General features: G+C 42.9%; 2 pseudogenes; both read right to left on the reverse strand.

Annotated features, from left to right (window-relative positions):
* Nucleotides 1-12,607: 12,607 nt before the first annotated feature.
* LOC115173656 (uncharacterized) lies at nucleotides 12,608-14,427 on the reverse strand (annotated as a pseudogene).
* A 2,119-nt stretch (nucleotides 14,428-16,546) lies between these two features.
* On the reverse strand, nucleotides 16,547-20,728 carry LOC115173652 (uncharacterized; annotated as a pseudogene).
* Nucleotides 20,729-23,248: the final 2,520 nt, after the last annotated feature.

Here is a 23,248-nt window from a genome sequence, read left to right on the forward strand (position 1 = left end):
TTTAAGAACCACATGTCCTCATTGGTTATGGCACATTCGTGTGTGTATTATTCCCATAACCAACCTGGAGAGGTAGTGTATCAATTAATGTATGTATAAAATTGAACAAGACAATGATATCTAATCAGTAAGACTGGTTTGATATCCTACAGCGTAACCTGACTTATTCACGAAAAATGACTGGCGATTCTTCGCCAGAGGTTACGGATAGCCCAAGCTGAGGTCACACAGGATTCCCGTCTAACGCGGGAATTCACTATGAACAAAGAAGAAAACAAAAATGGCGGCTCCCCTTTGTTAGCTTAGCATCTGGCGCAATGCTTAGCTTCCTTGCGCGGGGTTTCCCCTCGCAGCACAAGGGATGTTCCCTCCAACAAGGGAACGGGTTTTACTTGGTGACGTCTCCACGTTCAACCCTTAACCTCTCCCCGTTACCCAACGCGAGAGGGTAGAGAGATAATAACTTCGCTTCGGTCAAACGAATATATCTACTCTAATTTTAATGGCTGGCTCATATGTCCTCTGCTCTAGGAATTACTTATGACCGAGTCAGATCACTCCTGAAAGCGATCGACAGAAATAACACTACGTTAGGCCCAACTAGTATTATTTCTCAGAATGCCTGCATCGGCTGGTACATATGCCCTAGCTCGTAGCATTCAGTAGACCCCCTTCACACTGGCTTTGGTCAGATATACAACAGGGGTCGTTCTCTCCCGACCAATATCTGGGTCAAATGGAACGACACACACACACTTCTCTCCCGCACTAGTCCTGCCTATAGCTATTAATGGAATGTATATATATTGCTACACAATTGATATGGAATAACACAACAGTGCGGCCTAGTCCTATCTTAGAATCCTCACAGGGGGCGCCATATGTCGTGACGTTGTATTAGTTAATGTGACGACTGTTGCTCATCGAATGATTAACGGTTTATAATTACGTGATTAAATGAATTAAGCAATGAATCAAGCAATTATTAACTCATTAACCTGGGGCACCATGGGAACATTGTTTTGATTGAGTTTCTATTTCCCAAATTAACTCAAAGGATATCAGAATATCGATTACAACAGTCGCTAAATTAATCAGTTTCCTCTACAGTCTCATAATCTGGAAGTCGTATAATCCGGGAATCTGCACGGACCCGGGCTTTACCACTGAATTTACCACACCAATCTTAGTTGATTATTTATTTACTAGCAAGCTAAAATGATGATAAAAATGCACATACACAAAACACAGTCTAGCTATTGATTAGGACTTAGTATAACGGGCCAACACACTATGGCGCTTGTTACCCAAAATGGGGATTTTAAAGAGAGAGAAAGAAAGGAAGTACACGAGAGAAATATACATTTGGGTTCATTTGTCAGCCATGCTTATTTAAAATTAGCCTTGCCCCGAACTGCCGCTCTTATGGGTCAGAATATAATGATGTAATTACGTGTTGTAGTTCTCAGGTGGGAAGCTCCGCGTGGGTCGTTTAGGCTTCTAAATGACGAAGTTCTCCGGCGCAACTCTCTGGTTGTCCTCACGATGTCAGTGTCCTTCTTGGCTAAGTGGTCTGATCCTCACCCTTGATCGGAAAGGGGTCTTCTGAGGACAGACAGCTCTGTAGCTCAGAGCTCACAGCTTCGGCTCGAATGGTGTCGATACCACGATTCAATGGAGAGTGGAGGCTGGGTGGTTCGGCTTGAATTCACCCGCTTAGACACAGCTACTCGTCCGTAGCTCGTGTAGAAAAATATTTCTTTGTCTTCAACCTTGTGTTTCGTTTTGGGGTTCGTCGACTTTGTTAGACCTTCGCTGCAGCTTGGGGTCAATAGTCTACTATGTTAATTCTCCAATCTCCTGTCTTATACCCTCGGGTCAGAGGTGGGTGTGACAGCCTTTAGGGCGATTCTCTGGGCGGACCAAGTACAGGGGCAAGGCTTAGATCTGGCTAAAAATCCGATTTTAGACACTAACTTCACATTTCATCTTTGCCAAAACATTCTGTTTGATTTGGATATTTTCCAAACAGCGTACAATGTATAAACATCAGGCATATACTGGGAAAACTCTTAAAGGTACAATGTTTTCATAATAACGTCATCTCTTAACCTTTAAAAACCAATACAAAAGTTACATACATTTTAATATTCCACTTTTCGTCATAACCACCATTGTGGCTGACGGAAACCATTGTTCCAAAGTTCCTTTATTGCATGTTTAAGGTTCTGAGGCCAGTTCTCCATTGTTAGGACAAAGGAATTTCTCTGTATTATGGGCATGAGGTGTCATAAAACCCCCACATCTTCAGACCCCTAGATCTCTCCTCCTCTGTTGGGGGTTTGGGAGATAATCTGTAGGGTGGTGGTCTCCTGTACCCTGACCTGATCAGGACAGTCATGACACAGTCTATGTGGGAGCGGACATTTTGGTAAGATTGGGTGTTAAACTTGATACCATACACCAAGTTCTTTGGTCTTTGGCGCAGCCAAACCAACATGCCTTGTCTTTCGACCCGGTGCGAATGGCTTCCGGGCAGACTATTCCTGAAGCTTGCAAGACGATAACTGAGTCCGCCATGTTGATACCGGCAAGAACCACAGAGGTTTCTGTAAGACTGAACCTGGCGCCCGGATACCGGATGGAAGGCACCACTGCGTTCTTCCAAACCTCTCCAAAACTATTCGACTTGGGGCTAACTATCAATGGTAACCCACTGTTGGAACTAACCGCTAGATCCACTTACCTCCTGGTACAAAATCTGACTCAAGCGGATATTTCCATTCCTCGGCACACTCAGCTAGGAACATTGATCGATTACGCCTTCCATGATTTTGAACTAGTTGTTCCTGTGATTGGGCCTCTTCCGTCCTCCCTAGACCTAGATGGCGAGGGAGGTACGCTGTTTACTTGTCAGTCAAAAGCAATAGCACTAACTCCCGTATTGCCACTGGACGACACATCGGCATTCCGGCTGGATGCCGATCCTGACAGCAACCTGTTAATATACTCCATCGTCACGGAGGATGATATTGCGTCTCCTCCTGCATGCGAAGTACACTCTTGTGAGAAAACAACCGATGACTCTTCCAAAGGTGACATGCCGTCACCACCCGATGAAGACCTGTACAATGTCGCCGAACCATATCCTGGTTTCCATGCACAGGTAATACAACTACTGTCGGAGGCTGATGCTCTTGTCAATGACACTGAACGCCATCAGTTGAGAGAATTGTTTAACAAACACAGTGAGATCTGGTCGACAGACTCGCTGGATTGCGGGGTTACGGGTATCCATGTGGTGCGTATTCCTACGCCACCCGGAGCAACTCCTACGTTCGTTAGACAATACAAAATCCCGCTCGCAGCATACGCAGCAGTACAAGAGATTATCGATTCCTTATTAGCTAAACGGATAATCAGGGAATGTAACAGTACGTACAGCGCTCCCGTGTGGCCCGTTCTGAAACCAACGGGTAAATGGCGTCTTACCATTGACTATAGACAACTCAACAAACTGGTTCCGTTGTCTCGTTGGCCAATGACACAGCTCGACCAAGAGTTGCCAAAGGTGGCAAACGCCAAGTACTTCTCCACAGTCGACGTGGCAAATGGTTTCTGGACCATGACAGTCGACCCGCGTGACCAACACAAGTTGGCTTTCTCTTTCTCGAACAAGCTCTTCACGTTCAATCGTTGCCCATTCGGGTATGCGAACTCCCCCTCAGAGTTCAACATCTTCCTGCACAAGGCGATGCCAGACGCAGCCTCTAGGGGGACGATAATTTACGTGGACGACGTTCTCATGAGAAGTGAGACTTGGTCACATCACCTCAATGAAATGGACCACGTTCTCACCCAACTCGGGACTGCAGGGGCTAAGTTGGCCATCATGAAAGGGCAATGGTGCAGGACCAAGGTAAACTACGTTGGGCTTCTGGTGGGTGCCGAGGGCATCCTGCCACAGTCTAACCGAATCCAAGCAGTCCGCAACATCAAAACACCTACAAACCTTCACGAGGTGCGCAGCTTCTTGGGAGTATGTAATTACTCCCGTCAATTCATCGAAAACTACGCCGACTTGTCAAAACCGTTGACTCACCTTCTTCAGAAAGACACCCCATTCGTTTGGGATGCCACTCACAACGAAGCGGTGGCTTCCTTGAAAAACCTGCTTTGCGAGGCACCCTGCCTGGTATACCCCAACAAAGACAAGACATTCTTTTTGGAAGTCGGTTTCTCAGAGCACTGCCTCAGCGCTGGGTTGTACCAAAAATACGACCAAGACAAACGTGTGGTTGCTTACGCGAGCAAAACACTCAACCCCGCCGAACACAAATACTCAGACTGCGAAAAAGCGCTGTTGTCGACAGTCTGGGCGATCAAACACTTCACCAGTTATGTCGGCGGACAAAAGGTGATCATAGAAACATGTCACCAGCCTGTGACTTTTCTGAAAAGCCAACGAATCCGTGAGGGTGCTGTACACAACAGCAGGATAGCGGCTTGGCTCATGACGCTGCAGAGCCATGATGTGGTAATCAACTACGCAAAAGCAAAGAACCTGCCTTTGGGCAGTGCTTTGGCGGTGTGTCAACACTGTGGTGACGATGAAACCGACTCCGGACCACCCCCGCGTGACATCGCTCCGCCATTGCCTTCGAACCATCACTATTTCGAAGAGAACGTGTGTCTCGACATGCCGATGGCATTTGTAGATGGCTGTTCTTACCGCCATCTAGACCACTTGCAAGCTGGGGTGGGTTTGGTATGGCACAACGACATTCCGTGCAAACCACTTCAATTTCAGCTTGGCAACAAGACCAGCCAGTTTGCAGAAGTGGCTGGCGTGCTGATCACCCTGCAAACAGCGGTGAAACACGGATTGGCAGAACTGGCGATCTGCACCGACTCTAACTACGCGAGACTCACCTTCTTATGCCACTTGCCGTTTTGGAAACAAAAGCACATGACTACTTCAAGTGGTAAAGAGGTGAAAAACAAAGAGCTCATTCTAGCTTGTGATGACCTCATCACCAAACACGACATACAGGTGTATTGGAAGAAAGTCAAGGGACACTCCAAATCACCTGGTCGTGACAAACTTGGCAACGACCATGCTGACAGCATGGCGAAATCTGGTGCAATTCACGGCACCCCTTGGGTGTTTGCTGCTCGAGACGAAAAACCCACTGAGGAAGCTATGGTGTCTGCGATAACGCGTAGCCATGTAGCACCACGGAAAACGTCGTCGCACAAACATAATGTGTTGCTAACGCATTCATTCATGAATGGCGACCTGGTAGCAATGCAACACCAAGATGAGTCCCTCGCCACGTTGATGGCATTCCTGTCGGATCCTGTCAACCACCCAGTGTCCGAACTGGCTTTGGCAGGTTCACACGACTTGCGTTCGCTGTACGCAACTAAACAGCACCTCACACTTGTAGATGACCTATTGGTGTATGTTTCAGAAACCGACACCGCTCGAAGGTGGGTGGTTCCTAAAACACAGAGGGGGATAATGATAGCTCATGCCCACGACGAGCCATGTGGAGGCCATAGGGGGGTCAAGGCTACATGCGAAACATTGCGACAGGTGGCCCACTGGCCTCACATGGAACAAGACGTGGCACGATACGTGAGGGGGTGTCTAGTTTGCTGCCAGTTTCAACCCACCAAGCCACTTCACAGAGCACCCCTGCAACGCAAGGGTGTGTCTTACCCCTGGAGCTCGATCCAGATCGACTGGGTCGGCCCAGTTGCCAGGTCTGCCAGAGGCAACAAGTACCTCCTCACAGTGACTTGCGCATTCACAAAGTGGGTGGAGTGCCTGCCGGCGACCAATGACACAGCGGAAACCACTGCCGTTCTTTTGCTAAACCACGTTTTCAGTCGTTTCGGCCTGCCAGGAGAAACCGTGGACAGCGACAGAGGAACCCACTTTTCGGCAGCTGTAATGACCGAACTGTGGAAGCTCCTGGGAGTCAAAGCTAAACTCCACATCGCGTGCCACCCTAGGAGCTCGGGGGGGGGTAGACCAGAGCAAACAATCAATTGTCAGAATCTTGAGGAAATATGTGGCAGCCAACCACAAAGATTGGGACCTCAAACTCCCATTGGTACTGATGGCAATCAGAGCCACACGCAACAAGTCTACGGGAATGACACCCTTTGAGATGATGACGGGCCGGCAAATTACCCTTCCTCTGCATCTCCTGTACCAACCGGGAGATGTCGCCGCAGCCACCGCCTACACGGCTCATCAATACGTGACCGACTTGCGGAACCATCTCCAGACTACCTTTGCGTACGCTCAAGGACAATTGGAAAGAAGTGCAGAAGGTGACAAGACCTATCACGACAAAAAAGCCTCACACCAGGTGTTCGAGGTCGGAGATAAGGTGTGGTACTACATATACACCAAACCCGCGGGCGTCGCAACAAAGTTCCTGCCCCACTGGACGGGGCCACACGAGATTGTGGTGAAGCTATCACCTGTAGCTTACCAGATCAAAATCAGCAAAGGTCAACAAAACGCCACATTAAAGTGGGTCCACCGGAACCAAATCAAGTTGTACACTCCCCCCATGGGAATAGAAGGGGTGCTAGCCAGCATCGAATAGATAAAAACCCTAGCAAAAACCCAGAGGTACTAAGAAAATTCTTAAGTACCCTCAGCTGATCCCTTCCAGGAGACCAGTACGTTGCACCTAATATCTTTTATTCTCTTCCCAGCTACCAGATATACATCTGTTGTCACTAGTGATATCGTCCTGCGCTGTACTGATTAAAAATAAGAAAAACAGAAAAATAGTTGTCAAAACAATTTTTGTTTACGAATACAAATAACTGAAATAATCCAACAACCTCTGATTATGCGTTTCTGTAGGATTGAGTTCCTTTGGATGATCCTGACACTCTGCGCCCTGGTCAAAACCAACCCAGCAGACGTAATCACGAACGGACCCCCTACGGGAATCGTTCTCCGCGACGATCCAGGACTCCTCATAACTAACTGCAGAGTACACACGCAGAGGGTATATGTCCGCCTAGATGCAGAGAATGTGTACCGCCAACACATTCCACCTGCGGCGCATTTGAGTTGGGCCGGGGCTGACTGGACCAGCCAGGCAATTAAGCACGCCCAGCTAGACACTGCCCATATGTTGGCCCAACTCCAAAAGTTCACAGTAACCCAGTCAGAACTAGCTGAGCCCAGGCGAGAAAAACGATTCGTCGGGGCGCTACTATCGATAGGGGCAGCCGTAGGGTCACTATTTGCCCTAGGTACCACTGCCGTCAACGCAGTCAGTCTAGCCACAGTCAAGAGGAATGTTAGGGAGATTACTGAAGAGATGCCACTTATCCAGCAGCAGATGAAGGCACAGGCCCTTAGGTTGCAACATGTGGGAAAGTCTCTCCAGGACACTATTCTGGTGGTCAACACACACGCTACTCTCCTGAACAAAACTATCCTGTCTGTAGGAAAGCTAGCAGAGGTCATGAACCATGACTATGCCCATGTCCAATTGGTTCGATTGTTACTGGAGGATTTTCTCCGTGAAGTTAGCTCTTCTATGGACCACTTGGCCATGAATAGAATCCCCTCATATCTAGTGCCCCTCTCAATGGTGCACGACATATTGACCTCAGCTACTTCAACCACACTAAGGCCGTTACAATCACATTTGGCCTATAGTCTGGGGTCGGCCATCCCAATACACGTTGATGTTGATCGTAATGAAGTGGGTTTTCTACTGACGCTGCCGGTTGTTGAACTGGAGAATATCTATAGATTGAAAACGGTTCTCAATGTAGGATTTTGGCGCGACAGTACCCACGTAAAGATTGCCACGCCCCCAGTTGTAGCTTACCAGGAAAACAACCCAGATTTCTATCTCACCCCTAACCTGCTAATGTGTACTCTAACCAAAGATGTCCACTACCTTTGTCCTAGCAAACCATTTGTCAGGGATAACACTGAGCGTCTTTGTGGTATTAAAGCTATCACCAGCGAAGAACGCTGTAGAGCCAAACTAACAGCCAGGGATGGGGCCACCACCACACAAGTGGAGGTGGTAGGGAACCGATGGTTGGTCAACACACCGTTCGCGTCCGCCACTATGACTTACGAACGCCATGACTCCATCACCCAATTAAACCTCCCCAACCAGACTGTTTTTGTTACGGTACCAGAGGGGGCGATTATTCACGTAGACGACCTCGCTCTATACCACCTTCCCGACGACCGGATAGACACAGAGATTGAAATGCCGGACGCTTTTGCTAAACGTTCCCTTGAGTTACCACAAGCCATTCAATACCAAATCCAGTACGAGGGACCCATGACTGTCGATCTTAGCGTACTGGATGAGGCACTGTTAGTCGACCCGACTGACTACAGACCAAAAGATTGGTCTGTCGCCCGCTCTTGGACGGTGCCGGACAGTATCCTGACTGTTACCATGATCCTTGGTCTCATTTCCCTTGGCGTGTGCACCTACTACGTACACAGGCGCACACGTGCAATGGAAGACCTAATGAGGTCTTATACTAGGATCACCCGTGGGACGGAAGCGATCCCGATTTTTGGAAAGGTGGCAATGGATCCGGAAACCCTCTTACAGGGCCCAGTCCCAGCCTCCTCTCCCGAACTCGCTAGGTCAGCCCAGTAATGTCCCTAATGTAAGCTTGGCCTTCAGGGGCCAAGTTTTTCCAAGTGCCTTAACTACCCACCTGCAAGTAGGATCAACCTAGACATGACATTAGAGACAATGCCATGATAGAGCTATTTAGCCAAGGCCTTGGACATATATAGAACATAGTCCATATTAGATGATTAAGGTGTGGTAGACATATTTTGTATACTTTTATGTTTTTATTCCAATTTTTCGTTTCATTACCTTTGACACTTAGGAAGCCTTAGAGCCAAGACACCGCTCCTTTGGGGAGGAAATGTAATGATGTATTGCCTGAGTGTTGTGCGTTATTAACGTCTGCCAAGTTACTGCCTAGGTCCACTAACCGGGATAAGCGGACGACGGGCCGGAACACAGAGCCACTGCCAGACCTCCTTGATCCATTCTGGTGGTGATCCACAGCTTGCGGAAAGCCTACCAGGGGGAACCACTAAAGGGGGGGGGGCTGCTCTGATGATCCACAGACCAGGACATCCGATGGTCATTCTTATGGTGGGTTGCAACATGCAGAATCATTCCAAGTTGAACCTACCAGAGGGGGACTGTCATGACTGTCCTGATCAGGTCAGGGTACAGGAGACCACCACCCTACAGATTATCTCCCAAACCCCCAACAGAGGAGGAGAGATCTAGGGGTCTGAAGATGTGGGGGTTTTATGACACCTCATGCCCATAATACAGAGAAATTCCTTTGTCCTAACAATGGAGAACTGGCCTCAGAACCTTAAACATGCAATAAAGGAACTTTGGAACAATGGTTTCCGTCAGCCACAATGGTGGTTATGACGAAAAGTGGAATATTAAAATGTATGTAACTTTTGTATTTGTTTTTAAAGGTTAAGAGATGACGTTATTATGAAAACATTGTACCTTTAAGAGTTTTCCCAGTATATGCCTGATGTTTATACATTGTACGCTGTTTGGAAAATATCCAAATCAAACAGAATGTTTTGATAAAGATGAAATGTGAAGTTAGTGTCTAAAATCGGATTTTTAGCCAAATCTAAGCCTTGCCCCCTGTACTTGGTCCGCCCAGAGAATCGCCCTAAAGGCTGTTACACCCACTTCTGACCCGAGGGTATAAGACAGGAGAGTGAAGAATTAACATAGTAGACTATTGACCCCAAGCTGCAGCCAAGGTCTAACAAAGTCGACGAACCCCAAAACGAAACACAAGGTTGAAGACAAAGAAATATTTTTCTACACGAGCTACGGACGAGTAGCTGTGTCTAAGCGGGTGAATTCAAGCCGAACCACCCAGCCTCCACTCTCCATTGAATCGTGGTATCGACACCATTCGAGCCGAAGCTGTGAGCTCTGAGCTACAGAGCTGTCTGTCCTCAGAAGACCCCTTTCCGATCAAGGGTGAGGATCAGACCACTTAGCCAAGAAGGACACTGACATCGTGAGGACAACCCGAGAGTTGCGCCGGAGAACTGCGTCATTTAGAAGCCTAAACGACCACGCGGAGCTTCCCACCTGAGAACTACAACACGTAATTACATCATTATATTCTGACCCATAAGAGCGGCAGTTCGGGGCAAGGCTAATTTTAAATAAGCATGGCTGACAAATGAACCCAAATGTATATTTCTCTCGTGTACTTCCTTTCTTTCTCTCTCTTTAAAATCCCCATTTTGGGTAACAAGCGCCATAGTGTGTTGGCCCGTTATACTAAGTCCTAATCAATAGCTAGACTGTGTTTTGTGTATGTGCATTTTTATCATCATTTTAGCTTGCTAGTAAATAAATAATCAACTAAGATTGGTGTGGTAAATTCAGTGGTAAAGCCCGGGTCCGTGCAGATTCCCGGATTATACGACTTTCAGATTATGAGACTGTAGAGGAAATTGATTAATTTAGCGACTGTTGTAATCGATATTCTGATATCCTTTGAGTTAATTTGGGAAATAGAAACTCAATCAAAACAATGTTCCCATGGTGCCCCAGGTTAATGAGTTAATAATTGCTTGATTCATTGCTTAATTCATTTAATCACGTAATTATAAACCGTTAATCATTCGATGAGCAACAGTCGTCACATTAACTAATACAACGTCACGACAGGAGCATGTAACCAGAATGGCAATTTCTGAAAGCTGGCTGCCCAGTAATAGAATAAAACGTTGGGTAGTGCCAGCCCTCCACTAAACTTGCATCTCTGAAGTAAAGATCTATTGACTCTGGGTACCTTTCCTCCCCAGATAAATGTGGTAACCGCCTGATTGATTGACTTAAAAAAAACACTTTGGTAAAAACAATGGGATAGATTGAAGTAGAATTTGGGTAAACTGTTAATTTTTACAGCATTGATCCTCCCTATAAGTGATAGTGGTACGCTACCTCATCTCTGAAAATCAGTTTTCATTTGCGCAAGAAGGGGAGGAAAGTTTGCAGAAAAAAGAGCATGTAATGAACGAGTTACGTTCACTCCAAGGTATTTGAAACCAGAGCGGCTAACCTGAAAGAGCAAATCTATCTGCTGTAGCGCTGCTGGATTGATTGGGAAGCACTCCCTTTTCTGGAGATTCAGGTTGTAACCGGAGAAGGAGCCAAAGTTCTCCAGAATAGAAAGAATAGAAGGTAAACAGGTTACAGGGTTATTTACATAGAGTAACAAATCATCTGCATACAATGATAACCTATGTTCAACTCCTTCCCGTGTTAAACCTTGGAAAGAGGAAGATGCCCGTAAAGCTACTGAAAGGGGCTCAATGGTGATGGCAAATAATAAAGGGGACAGTGGGCAGGCTTGGCGTGTCCCACGTTCCAGAACAAAATGATCAGAACAGGTGTCATTGGTACAGACACTGGCCTGGGGAGATGTATACAAGAAATGGATCCATGAGCTAAATTTTTCCCCAAATCGAAATGTTCTAAGAACAGCAAATAGCTACTCCCATTCAATTCTGTCGAATGGATGTCTAGGGAGTTACCACCACAGGGGAGTTGGAGAATTGTTTAGAATAAATAATGTTAAACAGTGTCTGAATGTTAAAAAATGAATACCTGTCCTTTATAAAGCCGGTTTGTTCCTGTGATATGAGTCCTGGTAAGACTACTTCCAGACTGGAGTTGGCGCCATTACCATTATCGACTGGAGTCGGCACCATTACCATTATCGACTGGAGTCGGCACCATTACCATTATCGACTGGAGTCGGCACCATTACCATTATCGACTGGAGTCGGCACCATTACCATTATCGACTGGAGTCGGCACCATTACCATTATCGACTGGAGTCGGCACCATTACCATTCACGTTTGCCATCGCGGTTGAAACGTTAGTTACAGGTCTTCTGCTCCTCAAGTCGTGTGACATTTGCGTCAAAAAGGTAACTTATGAACTCGCCAATCAAATCTGATATGTAAGAAAGTGGAATGCAAAGTCAAATTTGGCATAATTAACTAATGCATAGGAGCCACATCCACGAGATTCTTCTCCCATCACATGCTAAACCGGAAGACAGACAAAATATTTTTCTAACAAATATTATGTCAATAGAATAAAAGTATCAATGGATTATCAAACAAAAATATTTCACACATTACAGAAAATTTACAAGAGTAATGAAAATGTATCATTTTTTAAACTATACACACTCATATCAATTGTACTTTGAGCAGAGGATCCAATGAATGGATGGCCCCACTATGTAATTGTACATTTCATTTGACATTAGCACTATAAACATGTCTTAATAATTATTTATTATGTAGACTTAACTCTCAACTCTTCCTGTGGTGGTTATTGACAGGATACACCTCTGTAGAAGACAGGAAAGCAGAACAAAATGCAGGTTAACCATTTGTTTGCCAATCATTGAGGTATTGGAGAAGACATTAAATGCCGTTTTTACTCACTTATTCATCAACCAGATTGGCGAAGTTACTCTTAAGCTTTTCTTGCTCTTTCATATCTGTCAGCGTCTTGACTCTCTCGAGGTTGTGATCCCTTTGTGCTTTTTCAATCAGGAGTTCAAGGTATTTGGCTGCACTCATTGGATTTGGTCTCAGAGCGATCTCATCCAGCTTTTCAACAATGTTGAGTATTTTAAGAATCAAGATGAAGCTGGCAATGAGTTGCAGGTGAAGTTATTTTATAAGGAGGACGACGAACATCTTTGCTGTCAGCGATTTCCCTTCCAATTCTTCATACTTTCTCTTTAGGTCCAGGTACGTTGATTCACCTTCTTCTGTTTTAAAGACATAAATGAACTTCTCTTTACAATGATCGTTCCAGCTGCATTTCTTTATGCAGACGGTGCATCTGTCTTGCTGCATGCGTGTACACCCAAAATATTCTCTGCAAGGGTGATGGCAAGTTTCCCTGCAAGAATTACAATTTGTTGCCTTCTTGTTTACGACACATTTCTCCTTCACACTTCCATCTAAAAGAATGGAGAAGTTTCTGTTGGCTTCCATGTCCTCTTCATGTTGTTCTAATTGGTCTCTGACCCTCCTCAGTGCTTCTACCCGCTGCATTGCAACTTGTAGCTGCTTTGTTAATGTCTGGATTTCCATTTCCAGTTGTTTGCGTTTCTCTAAAACTTGACGTGTTAATACCAAGCTTTTTGCTTCCATTGTATTTAGTGATTCAAAAAACATGGCCATGTTTTTCATGCTCATTTTCCAAGATGATTGACACACCTCATCATTTTCCTCCTCCTCAACCTCTTCATCCTCTTCATCGTTATGTTCTTCATCATCTTCATCCATTTGTAAACCAGCAAACACATTGTTGAATTTGAAGTCAACAGGTGTACCAATTTCATTTCTGACACATGGAACTTCTGCCATTACCAGTGCTTGAAGGACTAAAGGCTCCCCACTGTCTGCAAAAGTACTGAGTGCCACAATGTTATTTTCTATGTCCTTTCCAAAAATTGAGAGGACAGAATCAAAAATGTACCGCTGTGTAGGTGTGAGGCGCACTTGTGCAGCTTTTACAACAAAGCACACTGTATCAATGTGGTGGACTCCTTTTGGAGATTGAAACAGCTCCTGTAGATTTTTTGTGATGAGTTTGTCTTGTTCTATTCCGCTTGTGTCACCAAATCCTGGAGTGTCGATGATGGTTAGAGAAAATGGAATGTGATCACCTTCGTGATCAAAGATCTCATACACAATGATGGCAGTTGTTTGTGAACTAGTTTGACTTTTACTCTCATCGGCAATGATTTCAAATCTGTATTTATCCTCCCACTCTATGCCAAGGATGTAGTTCACCATCACATTGATGAGGGTTGATTTTCCTGATCCTGTTTCTCCCATCATCAATATCGTTCAGTTCATTTTGCTCGGGTCCTTCTTACATTTTACATTTACATTTTAGTCATTTAGCAGACGCTCTTATCCAGAGCAACTTACAGTAGTGAATGCATACATTTCATACATTTTTTTTTTCTGTGCTGGCCCCCCGTGGGAATCGAACCCACAACCCTGGTGTTGCAAACACCATGCTCTACCAACTGAGCTACAGGGAAGGCTTTACCAAAAGTCCATCGCCTGATATTTTCACTGTCATCCAGAATCTCTTTCTCTGTCATTAGCAGATACTTTGTTGGAGGTCCTGGACTGGTTTGTTTACAATATTTTATGATGTCAGCATGCAGAAGCTTTGATCTGGGTTTATATTCTGAACTCATTGCGCTTGCTGATTGCCTGTAAAAATATATATATATAAAAATATAAATTAAACATGAAATACCAGGGAAAAAATGGTATGTAGTAGGCCTACACACATTTAATACAGAACACACGATATTGCGCTTATGGTAGAGCTGTGTTTTATTCTTCCTGGTATTGCATCATAAATATTTGAATGCTTTTGTTAAGGATATAACTACATTCAGGGATTCTGGGACGTCTTCTACGTTAATCTTGATTGGTATAATCTTTTTTCTAAAAGTACATATTAAACCCTGAATATTTTGAGTAAAACAACAGTGTTATCTGATATTCAAGAAACATCCGAGAATCACTACCAAAGCGGTTAAATATGCAAATATAAAAAGTTTACATTTCTGTTGGTTTATGGTGATCCCTGTTATGTCCTTATCTTTTCTAATTATCTCTGCTAGCATGATGACTCATGGAAAACAAGAGTGGGGAGAGTGGTCAGCCTTGTTTAGTCCCTATCTCAAATGGGAATGGTTCAGAAGTGCTTGGGGTGCGTATATTGTTTTAAGCAATTCTAAAGGAAAAGTAAATGATTCAAATAAGGTAAAATGATCAAGTAAAATTATAAAGTAATATAAAGTTAAAAAAATTCAATCCCCACTGGGCTTGACAACCTTAAAGTGCTTTCATCACGTTAGGAAAATGAGATCCAGATCGATCACCGTAGACCTCAGCAAAATGTAGTGTAAAAGCATTCTTAATTTTCCTGGACTGATAGGCTGTCCATTAGACCTTCCAAACAGGTGGTCCCCTGCGATTAGATGCAGACACTTGCGAGGCATTTTCAGTCAAACTTCACTTGCAGTATGCAAGATGCTCATATGCATATATGATCTAAATTAAATATAATGTTGGTTGAAAATAAAACAATTTTTAATAGAACATAGTCATGACATACCTGGACTGATGCATTGCTATACATGTGAAAACAAAAAAGACAACATTCCATGATGTGGATGTAATCAACCCGGATCTTAGGCTGCATTTACACAGACAGTCCAATTCTGATATTGTTTCCACTAATTGGTCTTTTGACCAATCACATCAGATCTTTCCATATCAGATATTTTTCAGAGCTGATCTGATTGGTCAAAAGACCAATTAGTGAAAAAAAGATTGTGCTGCCTGTGTGAACGCAGCCTTGGTGATCTAATTTGAAATCACTTAAAATTATATTTAAAGTTTACTAAAATTGTTTGTGCAATAACAGTGCTGATTCTAATTCCTGTCTTCACAAGACACCTCAACAGTTATGTTCCATTACAGTGCCTTTAATTGTTATGCATGTTCTTAATAGTGATTGATTCCCTACATGGAAATAACATTTGGTAAAAAAAACGCCTACTGAAACAAAACATACAATGACCATTACATTGCAATGTCTCCCCATCACCACTGCTCTACATTCCGTTTGACTGTTAAATATGAAGTGAAAAGTATTGTACAATCAACATCATTACTACAGTATATGAACCAAGCTTAGTACTTTCAAGATACAGTTTTTGACTTAGTATCTAACTAACTAATGATGTTTGATACACAAATCATTGTCAACTGTTAACCTATTTTTGCAGTCCAATATGCTCCTATTGGATATTTTCATTATGAGCATAATCACATAATCACGTTGCAGTAAAGATGTCCCTCGACATAGTGCATCTTGTAAATATGTTGAGTTGCACCACCTTTTGCCCTCAGAACAGCCTCAATTCATCAGGGCATGGACTCTACAAGGTGTCAAAAGTGTTCCACAGGGATGCTGGCCCATGCTGACTCCAATGCTTCCCACAGTTATGCCAAGTTGGATGGGTGTCCTTTGCCTGGTGGACCATTCTTGATACACACTGTTGAGCATGAAAAACTTAGCAGCGTTGCAGTGTCAGCGTTGCAGTTCTTGACACACTAAAACCAGTGCACTTTGCACCTACTACCATACCCAGTTCAAAGGCACTTAAATTTTTTTGTCTTGCCTATTCACCATCTGAATGGCACACATACACAATCCATGTCTCAATTGTCTCAAGGCTTAAAAATCCTTCTTTAACCTGTCTCCTCCCGTTCATCTACACTGATTGAAGTGGGTTTAACAAGTGACATCAATAAGGGATCACAGCTGGATTCACCTGGTCAGGTTATGTCATGTAAAGAGCAGATGTTCCTAATTTTTGGTGCACTCAGTGTCTATGTCAGCTTTTGCTTGAGGACCTCTTCTGTCAAACGCTTTTTGATGACTACAGATACTTTTGAATCGGTTCTCTATCATGATTGTCTGATAACAGACAATGTGCTGGGCCAGCTGATTCTATCAATCCTTACACAATCTTACTGGTTTGTATAGCTAATCATGCAATGTCAATCCTTTCATTTTTTTAAGAACCCATCCAGTGCCTTGTTCAAGTTTTTCCTTGGTCATTGAAGATATCAGCAGAGCTTTTGCCTTCATTTCCTGAAGTTTCTTTACCCTGTTGATATTTTCTGTTTCTCTATGAATCAGAAGATCAATGTATTCCTCTGCTGTCAATGGATTGGGCCTTAGTGCAATCTCCTCTAGTCTTGCCACACATTTGTATGAAGTCTCAAGCAGTTTGTTTCCTTTGTCTTCTGATTCTTGTATCTCAGACTGAATCTTCTCCTCCATATCCTCTGATGTGATTGTTCCACCTACTCCCTGTCCATACTCAAATGTTATATTATTGTATGTTTTCTTCACTACTTTGGGGGCCCTCTGGTATACCACCTTTTCTTTGACATGATCTTTCCAGGAACATTTTCCGGGGCAAATTTTACACTGGCGGTTTCTCATGGCTTCACAAAGAAATAACAGCTTCTGTGGGGCTAATGGACACCTTAGATGACAAGTCATTCCACAGTTGTTGCAGTTGGTTGCCATCTTTTCAGATTCAATTCTTACAAGTGTTAGTGATGACCACAAATTCAAAATCTTCTTGAGCATCTATCATTTCCTTGTTTCCTTTCAAGACGTTCTGAATTTCTTTAAGTTCGATCTGTTTGTCAAGGGTTATCTTTAGCTGATCTTCTATCCCATCAATACAAGCCTCAAGATGTCTGCGTTCCGCTAGCACTTCTTGGGTTAGCTGCAAGCTTCTTGTTTCCAGTGTTGTTAGTAGGTTGATGAACTTTGTCATGCCTTTCTCTCCCATTGACCAATTTCTTTTATTATTTGTTATTATTTGTGGATCAGCTGATCTGTTTGTGAAAGATGTAATGTTGAATTTCAGTTTCTCTTTTGAACATGGAATCCCAGCTTCCTTTGTGGCTTTAAGAGCAGGGGGAGGATGATTGCCTCTGCTTGCAAATGTGACGAGTGCCAGGATGTTTTTTTCAATGTCTTTTCCAAATATGGAAAGGATGGACTCAAAGATGTAGCGTTGGGTGAGGGTGAGACGAACCTCATCCTCTCTAACAACAAAACACACGGCATCAATTTGGTGCACTCCATTTTTGGACTCAAACAATTCTTGAAGGTTTTTAGTAATGAGTTGATCTTGTTCAATCCCATTTGTGTCTCCAAATCCTGGAGTGTCGATGATTGTAACTGTTTCATGGCCAAAGATTTCATACACGGTGATGGCAGTAGTTTGAGATGCAGTTTGACTCTTTTTTTCATCTGGGATTAATTGGAATCTTTTGCTCGAAATTGACCCCGAAGATGTAGTTGGCAATATAGTTGATGAGAGTTGATTTTCCCACTCCAGTCGCTCCCATGAGTAACACTGTTTTATTTGGCTTCACATTTTTTGTGCCTACTGTGCATCTTCTAACGGTTCCCTCCTCATTCAGGTCAACTTTGATATTGTCCACTGGATGAATTTCAATCAACTCGTGTGTAGTTAGCAAAGGGTCTACATTTGATCCAGTGCTACCGCTTGTGTCCCTGTAATGAGAGTATACATGCAGGACTATCAATCAGGAGAAAAGTATTGTCACCATGGAAACTCATACAACCATACTATGTGCCAACTTCATAAGGAATTTGTGTCATTCCATGTGATAATTAAACTAATATTTTCGGAACATTTGACATTTTCCTGAAATACAGTACAAAAACATATCATTTAGATGAAAGATTTAATCTTTGATTAATATTCAGACTTCTTGTTCTTTATCTAAAATGGTTATCGAGAAAAAGTATAAAAGTTTGTATAATCATTACAACAGAAATTGTGGAGCAAAGTATAGTGAGTTTTTTTGTTTCAACTTGGCATATCAGTGTCGGAAACACATATTTTAAGGATGGGCGTCGTTTTGCTTCATTATCCAATGACCGTTTCTGTGTGAGACGTGCAGCTATGGAATTTTTGTCTCGTTGTTTTGTTTCATTATCCAATGACAGTTCCTGTGTGAAAGTTTCTGTATGAGAGGTGCAACTGTGGAATTTTTGGCTCTACTGCTGTTAAACCTCAGACACGACATAAACATTCCACCCCAGTTACACCTCTGACATTGCTTAAACATGTTGCTATTTTGCATTGGTTTATCTCTGTGTCAATTGAAGCCTTACAATGTGTTGGGAAATATAATCTTTAGCTATGCATAATTAATTTGCCTATAATGCGAAACATAGATGCTAATTGTTTTTTTAAAGTATGGTTGGATTAACAACCCATTTACTTTGAATGAAAATGTAACTTTTTCAAAAGACATGCTATACCAATTAAACGTTTGGACACACCTATTGATTCAAGGGTTTTTCTTATTTGTACTATTTTCTACACTGTAGAATAATAGTGAAGACATCACAACTAGAATGCCAAGATTGTGCAAAGCTGTCATCAAGGCAAAGGGTGGCTACTTTGAAGAATCTCAAATATAAAATATATTTGTTTAACACTTTTTTGGTTACTACTGTACATGATTCCGTATGTGCTATTTCATAGTTTTGATGTCTTCACTATTATTCTACAACGTAGAAAATAAAGAAAGGCCCTTGAATGTGTAGCCAATCTTTTGACTGGTACTGTACGTGAATATACTGACTTGATACCTTTATTTAACTAGGCAAGTCTGTTAAGGATAAATTATTCTTTACAATGACTACCTACACTGGCCAAACCCAGATGACGCTGGGCCAATTGTGCACCTCCCTATGGGACTCCCAATCACAGCCAGTTGTGATACAGACTGGAATTGAACCAGGGTGTCTGTAGTGATGCCTGAAGCACTGAGATGCAGTGCCTTAGACCACTGCGCCACTCGGGAGCCCTAATATACCTGAATATAGCCACATAATGTTACTTGCTCTTAGAACATAGTTTAGATTTTACAGGTTTCACCCTAATTAGGTGTGCAGCCAGCAAAAAAACAGTTTTGCGAAGACAGGAAGGTAAGCTGAGTGACTCGTCAGGCAGTGACTGTGGCTGCCATTGTAAAAAGTATTCATAAAACATCTGACTTAATTTTCTTTGCAAATGCAAGGGGTGATTAAAATACTAATGATTATTAGCATTCACTGGCACAACAGTTTTTTTGTAAAAAAAATCTGGTCGGATAAACACTCTAAACAGCCTACCCGACCGCTCAGAGATGTCCGCATGGTCCTAAAGCACACCGTTGCCTCATTTTGTATCACATTCCAATGATAAAACTGGGGGGGACAATGATGTAATTTCAGAATGTGGGGGGGACATGTCCCCCCTGTCCCCAGTGAAAGTTGCGCCCCTGCTAGCATTGCTAAATATTACAGGACCTGTTCATTTCAAAACCAGTTCGCAAATCTTGTGTTAAAGAAATACAGCTCCTAATCAATCTGAACGTTTTTTTCTATCAGGGTAAAAGTATGACCTGACTTCAGTTTGTTATTTGAACCTTAACTTTCAAATGGAATATTTAAGAAGTATATTACTTTTCACTGTAAATGTATATTTAAAACATATTTACAGTATACTCTGGCACACATTGCTTTTTTATAATACTAATAATTTGCTTTCAAAAAGTGAAATTGGAGCATATTGTTTATTCTAAGTTCTAAGTAGGGGCAGGTATTCTGCAATTTGGACAATGTGGGGAAAAGTACTAAAACATATTTCAATGTAAGCAAAACATACATCCTTTCTAAAGTATCGTGAAGCACATATAAAGTATCAAATAGTACAAAGGAGTGGGTCCAACATTTCTTACATTTAATTGAGTTCAATACCATCCTCAAAATTATGTTTTTTATTCAAACATTTATGTTCTCTTACCTTTATTTACCATGGATCTTATTACAGCATCTCAAAATACTAGACACACAACTGTGGTGCACTGTGAAACCCATTGACTTAAAGAAATAGAAATAGTTCATTAAAGAAATAGTACCTCTCGGTCATGGAAATGGAAGCCATTTTCCTCTCTTCTGGTCACTTCTGTGCTTTATTAAGTCTGTTTTTGACAAGATGCATTGTTTGTATTTCATAGGTTACTCATCAACATCTGATTAATTAATGAACTTTCAAAGATGAAGTCATAATTCTAAATATAAATCATATCTGTATTACACACTTGAACGAGTCATGCAAGTGCTTCTTCTACATATAATCTGATCTTTCGAGCATTATCTCCAAGGTGGTTTAATAAGCAGAGACATTTCTTTGTAAGCGTAAGGTATTTGCATTTTTACAGTAATTGCCAGGAAATGAATTAATTAAAGTAGAAATCGTCTAATTTTGCATGTTGATCTCGTTAGGATATGTACCACTATGAATGCCCACTATGAATGCCCATCTCAAGCATTTCAAATAAAGAAAAACATACCTGGGCAAGTTGATTATGCCATGACTTTGACTTTGACAGTTTTGATTTCTTCTCCTCACTTTGGATATTGCTTTACTTGAGGCTTTTATAACAGTCAGCGAGCATCATTATCATGAACACACCCCTCACAGCTTAATGCTTCCAAGTGGGAAATACGAGCTTCAGACTAGGACATAACCACTTCAATGACCCTTCCAGGAGAACAAGACCCTTCCAGGAGAAGAAATCAGAAGTGGGAAAATCAAAGATTGAGATGCCCGAGTTAAGTTGTCAGATTTCATCACTGACCATTCACCTTTTAACCAAAAGATAATAAAGCAAATCCATTTTGACAATCTGTTAACTTGTGAATATTTGATCAATTAGACTGGTATGAAGAGGAGAGAAACACAATTAGAGTTTTGTTCTATCTTGTCATGTGGCCTGAGGCAAAGAAAGTAGCCCAAGACTGGCAACATTAGAAAACATTTGTTCCTCCAGCAATCTTGGCAAATATCTACCTGCGTAATGTAAGATAACAGTTCAGGGGTTAAACAACCCATAAACCTGAAGGACAAGATATCACAACGTTGACTCGGTGACAATGTCACTAGACTGGCATGGTGGGTGACATTTGCGAAGTTTCATTACAACATTGACTAAGGTATTTGTTATGCCATAGGCCTACTCTTCCCAGGGTACATTTTTGTGTCCCAGCTTGCAATGAAAGACATTTTGAGATCATGGGAATGTCGATGAGATGACAATCTACTCACATAGTCTATAATTTATACAGTAAATTCGGAATGTATTCAGACCCCTTGATTTTTCCACATTTTGTTATGTTACAGCATTATTCAAAAATTAATTAAATTGTTTTTTTCCCTCATTAATCTACACACAATACCCCATAATGACAAAGAAAAACAGGTTTTCAGAAATGTTTGCTAAAAACAAAAAACTCACATTTACATAAGTATTCAGACCCTTTATTCAGTACTTTGTTGAAGCACCTTTGGCAGCGATTACAGCCAAGAGTCTTCTTGGGTATGACACTAGAAGCTTGGCACACCTGAATTTGGGGAGTTTCTCCCATTCCTCTCTGCAGATCCTCTCAAGCTCTGTCAGGTAGGATGGGGAGCGTCATTGCACAGCTACTTTCAGATCTCTCCAGAGATGTTCGATCGGGTTCAAGTCCGGGCTCTGGCTGGGCCACTCAAGGACATTCAGAGACTTGTCCCGAAGCCACTCCTGCGTTATCTTGGCTGTGTGCTTAGGGTCGTTGTCCTGTTGGAAGGTGAACCTTCGCCCCAGTCTGAGGTCCTGAGCACTCTGGAGCAGGTTTTCATCAAGGATCTCTCTGTACTTTGCTCTGTTCCTCTTTGCCATGATCCTGATTAGTTTCCCAGTCCCTGCCGCTGAAAAACATCCCCACAGCATGATGCTGCCACCATCATGCTTCACCGTAGAGATAGTGCCAAGTTTCCTCCAGATGTGACGCTTGGCATTCACGCCAAAGTGTTCAATCTTGGTTTCATCAGACCAGAGAATCTTGTTTCTCATGGTCAGAGTCTTTAGGTGCCTTTTGGCAAACTCCAAGCGGGCTCTCATGTGCCTTTTACTGAGGAGTGGATTCCGCCTGGCACTGTACCATAAAGGCCTGATTGGTGGAGTGCTGCATAGATGGTTGTCCTTCTGGAAGGTTCTCCCATCTCCACAGATGACCTCTAGAGCTCTTTCAGAGTGACCATCCTCCTGACCAAGGCCCTTCTCCCCCGATTGCTCAGTTTGGCCGGGCGGCCAGCTCTAGGAAGAGTCTTGGTGGTTCAAAACTTCTTCCATTTAAGAATGATGGAGGCCACTGTGTTCTTGGAGACCTTCAATGCTGCAGGAATGTTTCGGTACCCTTCTCAAGATCTGTGCCTCAACACAATCCTGTCTCGGAGCTCTACGGACAATTCCTTCCACCTCATGGCTTGGTTTTTGCACTGACATGCACTGTCAATTGTGAGACCTTATACAGACAGGTGTGTGCCTTTCCAAATCATGTCCAATCAATTGAATTTACCACAGGTGGACTCCAATCAAGTTGTAGAAATATCTCAAGGATGATCAATGGAAACAAGATGCA

Source organism: Salmo trutta, chromosome 34 (assembly GCF_901001165.1).
Source record: "Salmo trutta chromosome 34, fSalTru1.1, whole genome shotgun sequence".
Taxonomy (NCBI): Eukaryota; Metazoa; Chordata; class Actinopteri; order Salmoniformes; family Salmonidae; genus Salmo; species Salmo trutta.